The 9,338-nt window shown below is 34.7% G+C and overlaps 1 long non-coding RNA gene across 1 annotated transcript; it reads left to right on the top strand.

The window, feature by feature from the left end:
* The first annotated feature begins 6,155 nt into the window (after nt 1-6,155).
* LOC140178200 (uncharacterized) lies at nt 6,156-8,682 on the top strand. Its single transcript, XR_011870462.1, has 3 exons — nt 6,156-6,785; nt 6,938-7,072; nt 8,520-8,682. It is a non-coding gene; the product is annotated as an uncharacterized lncRNA (long non-coding RNA).
* Nucleotides 8,683-9,338: the final 656 nt, after the last annotated feature.

Genomic DNA, 9,338 nt, shown 5'->3' on the forward strand with positions numbered 1-9,338 from the left:
CTACGAAACGCGTCGACTTAAGCTCGACAAAGCGTGAAAATCCCATGAACCGACCTAGATGGTCGTCAGGATAAAACAATGAGGTATAAGTCGGTGTAAAGAGGTTATATAAACAGATCATAAAAACTCGGAAATTGGCCAACCTAGAAGTCGGAAAACCGAGGATAGACGAAATGCATCGCAAAAATAACATAAGTTACGGAAACTCAATGAAATCCAAAATTGAGTATAAGGAACAACTCAAAAAGAGATAAGAAAATACATCGAAAACCAATAGGCAGAAACTGTCCCAAAACTTTGGAAACAAAGGACGGTCAGCTCTAGTAAAAACCTTTTCAAAAATGAAAAAAAGTTTTCAAAAAAACAAAAAAGATCAAAAGAGGTTTCCAAAAACCTAAGAAGAAAGCATGCAGGCCAACATAAAAGATAACCTAAAACCCTTATAAAAAAAAGGGTATTTGTAATTTTGTGTATGGCCAAAAAAGGCCACAAAATTGTCACCAAGTTACCACCATAAATAAAAAACATAAAAATTGTTTAAAAAAGGGGGGACCCACAGGCCAAGCCCCATATAGCCAACATAACTTAATTAGAAGAAGGAAGGTCACCACCAAGAGTCGGAGCAGGCTGGTCGGGAACTTTAGAAGGAGCCCCCGAAGAACTCGGAACGTCACCCCGAGGAGGAGACTCCATCATCCTCTGCCCCCCCAAGTTTTTAACTCGGAGTCAATTTCATGTCGGGGAGGGGAGACAATCACGCCATTTACTACGATTTTATCAGGATCTAAGGGAGAAAGGTCCAGGTTGGGAGCAATGACCCCGACCTGTTCCTTAAAGATCCTCCACGCCTCTTCCGCTCCCTCAGCAATGGAGTTCTCCAAGTCTTGGAAAGCGTTCCGACACCCAGAGAGCTCCTTTTTCAGGTCTAAATTCTCCGTAAAAAGTCTGACATAATTCTGCTCCGCCTTCTCCTTAAGACCCTTCGCCATGGCACACTGGCCCATCAGCTTCTTCTCCCTCTCTCGAATCTTATCCTTTTCCTCTTTTAATTTGGTAACTTCCTCCTTCAACTTTCTCTCCTCCTCCTGATATAAAGAAATCTCCCCCTCAAGTTCCTCAACTCTTGGGGTGGAACCCAAAAAACTTAGGGGAGTATGTTCAAAAATATCCAAGAGCTTGGTACAAACCCCAGCCGGCCGAACGCTTCCCTGAACTATAAGATTTAGATGGTTCCGAACCATAGCATCATCCATACTAATAGTTGAATGAGGAAAAATATGGGTTCGGACAAATTGAGGACCATCAAAGGCAGCCCCGGAAGAAGAGCCAGAAGTCATCCGTTTCTTCTTCTCGGGTTCAGGGAAAGGTCGGGGCGGAGAGGGAGGAGAAGGAAGAGAGGAAGTAGAGGAAGAGGATACCATAATAGGACGGGAGGAAGTCTCCAAATTATGAGGAGGAGGAGGAGGAGGGGGAAGATCGCCAGTGGCCCTTGCTGCATCCACCCGCGCCCGAGATCTTTTCTTGGCATCCTGGACCTTTTGGTAAGAGGAGACAGAAGCTTTCTTCACCATTTCTGAAAAAGAAGAAGACAAAAAGTCAATTCACAAAGAAGTCGGAATTTCAGAATCAGAAACATTCAAAAACAAGTCGGAATAATCAAAAAACAAATTGTATCTACCTATCTGGGCCCGAACAAAATTTGGAGACCCTTGGAGAAATTTCATTGTATCCAAATAAGGGGCCCTCCCCCAAACTTCTCGGAGGAACCCCACGACAGCCTCCTCGACCTCATCCAGGTCATCCAAACCATACTTCTCCACAGGAGAAGCCTCTAGCCAGTATAAAGGAAAGCATGGAACAGAATCCTCATCCAGAAAAAATGGGTGGTGACTCTCTACAGCTTGAACTTTAAAAAAGAAATTTTTGAAATCATGGAAGGATTCATCAAAAAGGTTGAAAACTCTCTGACCTTTAATAGTCCGGAAAGACACCCACTGTTGTTTATTGTTTTGCCCACTAAAGGGCTTGGTCATATGGAAAAGATAAAAGAAAATCCTCAAAGAGGTCGGAAAATCTAAAGCCTGGCTAATAAGTTTGTAAACCTTCAAAAAACCCCAAGAGTTGGGATGAAGTTGAGTAGGGGTGACACGGCAATGGTGCAGAATAGAAATCTCAAAAGAGGAAAAAGGTAGAAAAACTCCCAGTCGAGTGAAGAGACTCTCATACATAAAAAAAGAAATGAAGGTCCTCATCAGAAGCCCTTCCAAAACAAACCCGGTCTTCCAGACCCGGGGCAACCAGTTCGTATTTTGGCTCATCCTCATCAGAAGCACAAATCCTATGATGAGTGCGAAAATCGATGATGTAGTCAGTATCTACAAAAGGTTCTTCCCCAAGAACCGTAACATCCACCCACAGAGCGAGGGATTCTACAGAAGACATCTTTTCCTAAATAAAGGGGATAGCGAAACCTACAAAGGAAAAAGAAAAAAAGATAAAAAACAGGGTCTCTAAGGGCCTGGGACAAAATCCTCAAACAAAATAAAGTCGCTAAGCCTATAAGTCAACCCTCCTCTCAAAATAAAAACATGCAAACGAAAGCATTTCTTAAAAAGAGAGTAGAGAAAAGAACTAACCTTTGCTTGAAAAAGGATAGGACAGTAGAGGCTCAGAGAAAGGAGGAATCCTCGCGAACAGAGTATTTTCTTCTTTTGAACAAGGAAAGCAAATGCGAAGGTTTTCAGAAACGAAACAAAGAAAGAGAGGGAAAGTATTTATAAATACGTTAGGGGCATAATGGTAAAAATGGAGGCCTTCATTAAAGAGGTGCACCGTTACCAATGTAACTGATCCCCGCGTGTGAATACGCAAATTCCTAACGGACGCGACGTTTTGATTAGACGCGACTGTTGAGAAATTTTGAAAACACGTCGGTTCTAGAAAATCACGTCGGTTCATCACCAAGTTGGTTACAAACCTGAGTTGAGATACTCGACCCCACCTCCTAAAAGGAGATTGGGCTCGAGTAAGGGCACTGTTCATACCCTAGCCCAACGCCAAGGCCCAGGAACAAACAAGAGGCCCAATCCAAAGGATTGACCCTCACTCTGCATTGACCTTCCCTCAAAGAGGTCGGTGACTACCACGACTTGCTCTAAAGAAGTCGGGAATGGAGGCTAGCTGGCAGATAACGCTCATTCAAATAAGTAACTGCCCCTAAAATCTCTCAACCCACTTCCAGGAGCCATATCCCAACTTCTCTGAGATAAAGGGACGGTTATTCCCCTTAAAAGGTGGAACTACTCCAACGGTGGTTATTGGCTCACCACTATAAATACACTGACACCCCTCAGGTGTTACTAAGTCCCAATACTCTCTAGACCTGCTTACACCCTTGCTAACTTAGGCATCGGAGTGTCTTTACAGGTACCACCCCCCATTCTCTCACACTCACAAGTCGGACGGAGGCTCCAAAGACACGGATCCGCTCGGAGGCTTCCTTCCTCAGACGATTGGGCCAACCCAACGAGTCCAACCCATTAATCTCCGGTTACCCATCGTAACAATAGTATTATTACATATTGGATAGAATTAAATTTTTATATATAAAATTTTATTTATATATAACTAGATATAAGTTACTTTATCCAATTAAAAATATTTACAAGAATATAATCTTAATATCATACAAATTAAATGCCAATACTGTACTCCTTTTTGTGGCGGAGCTTGCTCCCTAAATCAAAACTAAGTATACATATGTAAATATTAAAAGAAAAATAATGAGACACACTTATAAAATTATTAAACCATACAATATATACAAAATTTTAATTACCACAATAATAAATATTTTAAATTATAAGAACTGTTGAATTTTGATGTTGCAATGCAATTTGCTCAACTACTACACAACACACTTAATAATACAAGTTATATATATATATAAAGACAGATTTTATAATTGTTTTTATGTAAAAATATTTTTTTTTAATGATGAATTGTATGATTAGATTTTAATATTTATAAAAAATTTATTTTTCTTTAAAATATAGTTAAATAAATAAGTCATATTTTTAAACAAAGCATCTTTATAAGAAGATGTTTTTATCATCTTTATTTAAATATATAGTTACCTAGATATAAACTATAGGAAGACTTTCTGGTATGAATGTGTACTTTTTGGAAGAGCAGAGTTCCATGTACGGTCCAGTAATGAGTTTCAGTTTTGTCGTTATGTGGTAGGTAAAGGACTAAAAAGCCCCTCAAAATAGGATGTAAAAGACATTAAAGGATAGCTTATAAGCTTCTCCTAATATTAGCTCTAGCCAATAGCGAGAAGCCAAAGTAGTTGGATTCGTTGGGGTGGCTTGATGGATTGGCAAAGCAGGAACAGTTAGAGCCCATTATGCGTAAAAGTGCTTGTCTAGTAGTGCGCAACTCAAACATAGATTAATGAATATAAAATAAATTTGCAACTTATATAAAACACAAACCTTTAACAACCCAAATTGCGATAAATTATCTGAGTATAGCTTAAATAGTATATTTTTTTATATTTATTTAAAAATTATGAATTTAAGTTTTTCTATTTTTAGTAAAAAAATTTTGCGATAAACTACATGTTCCAATCATTAATAAGAGATTAATGAATAATTCAAAAATAGTATAAATATAATAAAAAACCATTCAACAACGTCAATAAATAGCCACTTTAATTTCCTTAATAAAAAAAATAAAAACTTGTCAAACCATGTATAAATCTTTAACTTTAAATTTTAACTTTATTGTTAATCATAAAACTTTTTTTATTTGATAAATAATGAATGATTTGATTATATAAATATACAACTTTTAGAAAACTTAAATTAATATTGATGTCTTTAACGTAACACAAGTGTTTTCGAACTAAATATAAATTTTAAAAAACGTAAAACTGTCATAAACTATGTGCTCTAAATTTATAATATAATTCAAAAAAATATAAATAATATCAATTTATTTAATATAACAAAAATGTCTATCAACAGAATCTATGCAATAAAAATTAAAATAAAAAAAAATAAATTATGCACTTTCTATAAAGTAGGAAAGGAATAGTTCAAAATTAACTAAAATCATTATGACTTTGTTAAACCTTAAATCTGCGTTTAAATACTAACTAAAGTTTTAATATTATCGGTTCGTTTGGAAAGTTTTAAAAGTTTTTTTTTTTAGTTTTTGACTTATAAAAAGTAGTAATATTAATGTCTGATACAATTTTTAAAACTAAATTGTAGCTTTTTAAGAAGTTATTTAAGTGGTTATAGAAAAGTTTAAAAAAAAAATTTCTCTCATAATAAAAAGCATTTTATCACATTTTTTTTAATATAAACACTTTTAAAACTAAAAAATCAAATACAAAATAACTTATTTATAAACTATTTTTCATATAAATATTTATTATTTAAATTATTTTTTCAAAAGGAGCTTGATTAAATTAGATACCTAAACTGAAAAATCTTATACCATAATTATTTAGAAATGAATAATTATGCAATGTTGTAACATAACTCATACATAGTAAATCATAAAATCATTGATATTGCTTTAAACTTTCTAACTCAAATTTTATAAAACAAAATCTATACCCTAAATTCTTAACAGTAAATGTAAGATCCATAATTTTCGAAAAATATTATTATGAGTTAATTTTAATTTATTTATTCATTAAAGACTTTATTTTTAGAAATTATTTTATTAAAAGTAATTAAATCAAATTTTGACAATTAAATTAAAAATTTTACTTAATTTTATAATTATTGAATAATTTTGTATATTTAAATTATACAGCTTAACAGTAGCAAAAGAATAAGAATTTTATACAATTTAGTTAAATAATAGAGATTCTAAAATTTAATATTTTAATTTTATAAACAAAGAAAATTAATTATATTATCTTTAATTTTAAATTAAAATATTCTATTAAAAGTCAATTAATAAATTAATAATCAAATAACATTTTCAAAGTAATTTTAATAGACTAAAATTAGGTTTTTAATTAATATTCTATACCCCTAATTTTATTAAAACTATCTAAAACACCCTATCCTAATCCTAATTTACCACCGCCACCCCCTCACCCCTTATACATCAGCCTTCAGAAAAAAAAAAGAAGAAACAAAAGAAAGGGAAGAACGAAGTGGGGGCAGGGAAGAAAAAAAGAAAGAAAGGAAAAGAATAGAAATAGGGGAAGCTTGAAGAAAGAAAGACAGGGAAGGGAGAAATGGGTATCGAGGGAGAAGAGAGGAGGAACGGCGCCAGCGAGGAGCCCACGGTCGCCACCGTCCCGTCATCGTCGCCGTTTAGCATATCGCCGGAGCAGAGAAGTGCGAGGGAGGAAGGCGCCGTGAGGGGCATCGCGCTGTCACTGCTTCCGGGTCGTCCTCTTCATTGCCGCTGTTGTGCTCGCAAGCGTGGAAGAAACCCGTTGCCGCCAGCTTCGTTGGGTCCCCACCGTCGCCAGCGGTATCGTCGTCGTCGCGTTCTGTTTCGCCGTCACCTTCGCGAAGGTCCAGGTCGCGGAACTCTACAGCGGTATCTAGTGTATATGTGCTATATTAAGAATTTGGTGAAATTCTGAAATGTAGGTTGCGTAGGGTCGAGTTTCGGGTCTTGCATGTTGAGTTTTATGGTTGTCGCATGCAACACCTAGCTGTTGCGTCGCCATCGAAGCTCTCTGCCACTGTGCGGATCATTGGGAGTTGTCACCGGAGCTGCTATGGTTCCATTCTTATATTTCTCTGGTAAGGCTAATTTAGTTGTACCTTGTGCCGTTATAATGTTCTATTAATTCTGTCCTACCTTATAAAAATGTTCCATCACATCCTTGCTCCGAACTCTTTCAGTTGCTGTCCTATTATAGATTATTGAATTTTACGCGATGATAATATTTTAGGGTGGAGTTACTGTTATTGGCTGGTGCCTTTAAGGCTGTTGTCGCTGCGAATTTAGTTGGAGTTGACGCCGTTGTTTTCGGGCTGAGGGAAAGGAGTTTAATTGACACGTTGTGTTTGGGTTTTGACTATTCGAGGTAGGGTTTTTTTTAAAATTTATTTTATATTACAGAGTTGTTATAAATAGATATTAATGCAAAAAATATATTTATGTGATTATGTATGTCTTGTGGATGTGGTTGTTTGATTGCTTGAGTGACGTATGGTTGTTGATAAGAAATGGATTTGAAAAGTTATTTACCTGATTATTATGAAAAGTGATTTTCTTAGTTTGGAGTTAAAGCAGTTTGATTTTGAGTTGGTCTGATGTTATAAATTATTTAATACTTGAGCTGGTTTGATTTTATAAGGCGTTTTATTATTGGAATTGGTTCGATTTGGAAGTAATTTGATATTTGGAACTAGTTGAATTTTGAAAAATGTTTGAGATTTGGAAATGGATGAGAAATGTTTGGATGGGACCCGAAAAGGGTGGCAGTGTCCGAGTTATAGAGGAGATGCTGCCGGAATTTTATAAAATTAGAAGTTTTATTTAAAGTAATTATTCTAAAAAGGTTTAATTTTAAGCATTACATGGTTTAAGATTACTTTATTTATCAAAGGAAGAGTTATGTTTTGGATTGGGAATTGTTAGTGAACGGAATGGAAAGAAGGATGATGAGGATTTTCTTTGAAATATGATTTTGAATGAAATTGGAAATTGAAAATGAGATACGGATTGATGAATGATGATGAAACTGAGAATGGCTTAGATATTGATGAATGATGAATGAATTATTTATGTGGCTTATGAATTTGAAATATCTGAGATACGAGGTTCCCTGGATTAAGTGCCGTGGCTTGCCACCACGTGTACCAGGTTGAGAACTCGATACTCTGTTGACCCTACGACGTAAGTGTGACCGAGCACTATATAAATTCCCGGGAATGTTACCCCCATTGAGCAATATTGATTATTTGAGAAAAAAAACTATGCATAGACTCTTGGGGATGCACGTCGGGGGACAGTCTAAGGACAATTCAGACTTGTCGGGTTGGCTGGATAACCGACAGATGAGCCTCATCAGCCATAGGATAGGCATGCATCATATGCATTTATATGCTTTGCTTGAGTTTGAACTTGTTTTGGTTTGCCTAATTGCTAAACTGTTCTTAACTGCTACTTGAACTGTTTGCTGTTGCTGCTACCTACTTGTGCTTTCCTTGTCTGTCTTGCCTGTGTTTGTCCTGATGTGTTACATTTGAGAATGAACTTTGGTGCTGAATTAATGATTGTGTTGTTTGTTTGCGTGGTTGGTTTCTGATTGAGGTTTTTCTTATAAAAAAGAAAAGGTTTCAAATTTCTGAAAGATTAACCATTGTTTCTTTGAAAAGGTTTTGAATGATTATCTGTTGGTTTTTAAAAGATTCATAAGGCAATGATAATCACTGAGCTTGAAAACAGTTTTCTTATTAAGTATCTTCTTATGACAACTTTGAAACTCCGTGGTGAGACCATGTGGTTAGGTTCTCACCCCCCTACAGCTTAATCTTTTCAGGAACCAGATGAGAAAGCAATAAGAAGAGTTAAACTGCGTGTATGTTTTATATGTTGTATTAATTAGATTTTCTTCCCTTGTCTTTGTTATTACAATTTTGTAAGAGGGATAGGAGTTGTATGATTTATATATATTATATTATAAGATATTATGTAAGAAGTCATGTATATGAATCTATGCCTGCTTGTTTTTTTTTTAAGATAAAGTATTTATTTCCGATTTTCAAAGAAATCAGCAATACGGTATTGAGTCACAGGCTCCTATTTTAATATTAAGTATATAAAGTAGTCGTAATATTTCTTGCAATTAGAGTGGCACAGCCGGAAGCGTGACATTCTGGTAGTGAGGTGTTACAGTAAATCCTTAATTCTGTTCTATCAACCATAAATTTTTTAAAAGTGATTTAATTAATAATATTATAGATATAATATGTACTAATATTTCTTTAAACTTTAAAAAATAAACTTTTATAACCCAATTCTATATCCTAAAATAAACCCTCATAGTTGAACCATGAACCATAACATTTTCATAAATAAATGAGTCAATAATATTATAGATATAATATGTACTAATATTATATGTAATTAATTCCTCTTATTAAAAATCTATATTCTAAACTCTAAACAATGTTTTTTTTACTCTAAATTCTAAAACTTACATGGTTTAATTATTTTATTAGTCTTATAGTTTCATTAAATTTTTAATTAGGTGCCTATATTTTTTGTTTTCGATTGACTCCCTATATTCTATCAGATTTTGTAATTAAGTTCCTGCTGTAAAAAAATATTGGAATTAATAGAAT

Source organism: Arachis hypogaea, chromosome 13 (assembly GCF_003086295.3).
Source record: "Arachis hypogaea cultivar Tifrunner chromosome 13, arahy.Tifrunner.gnm2.J5K5, whole genome shotgun sequence".
NCBI lineage: Eukaryota > Viridiplantae > Streptophyta > Magnoliopsida > Fabales > Fabaceae > Arachis > Arachis hypogaea.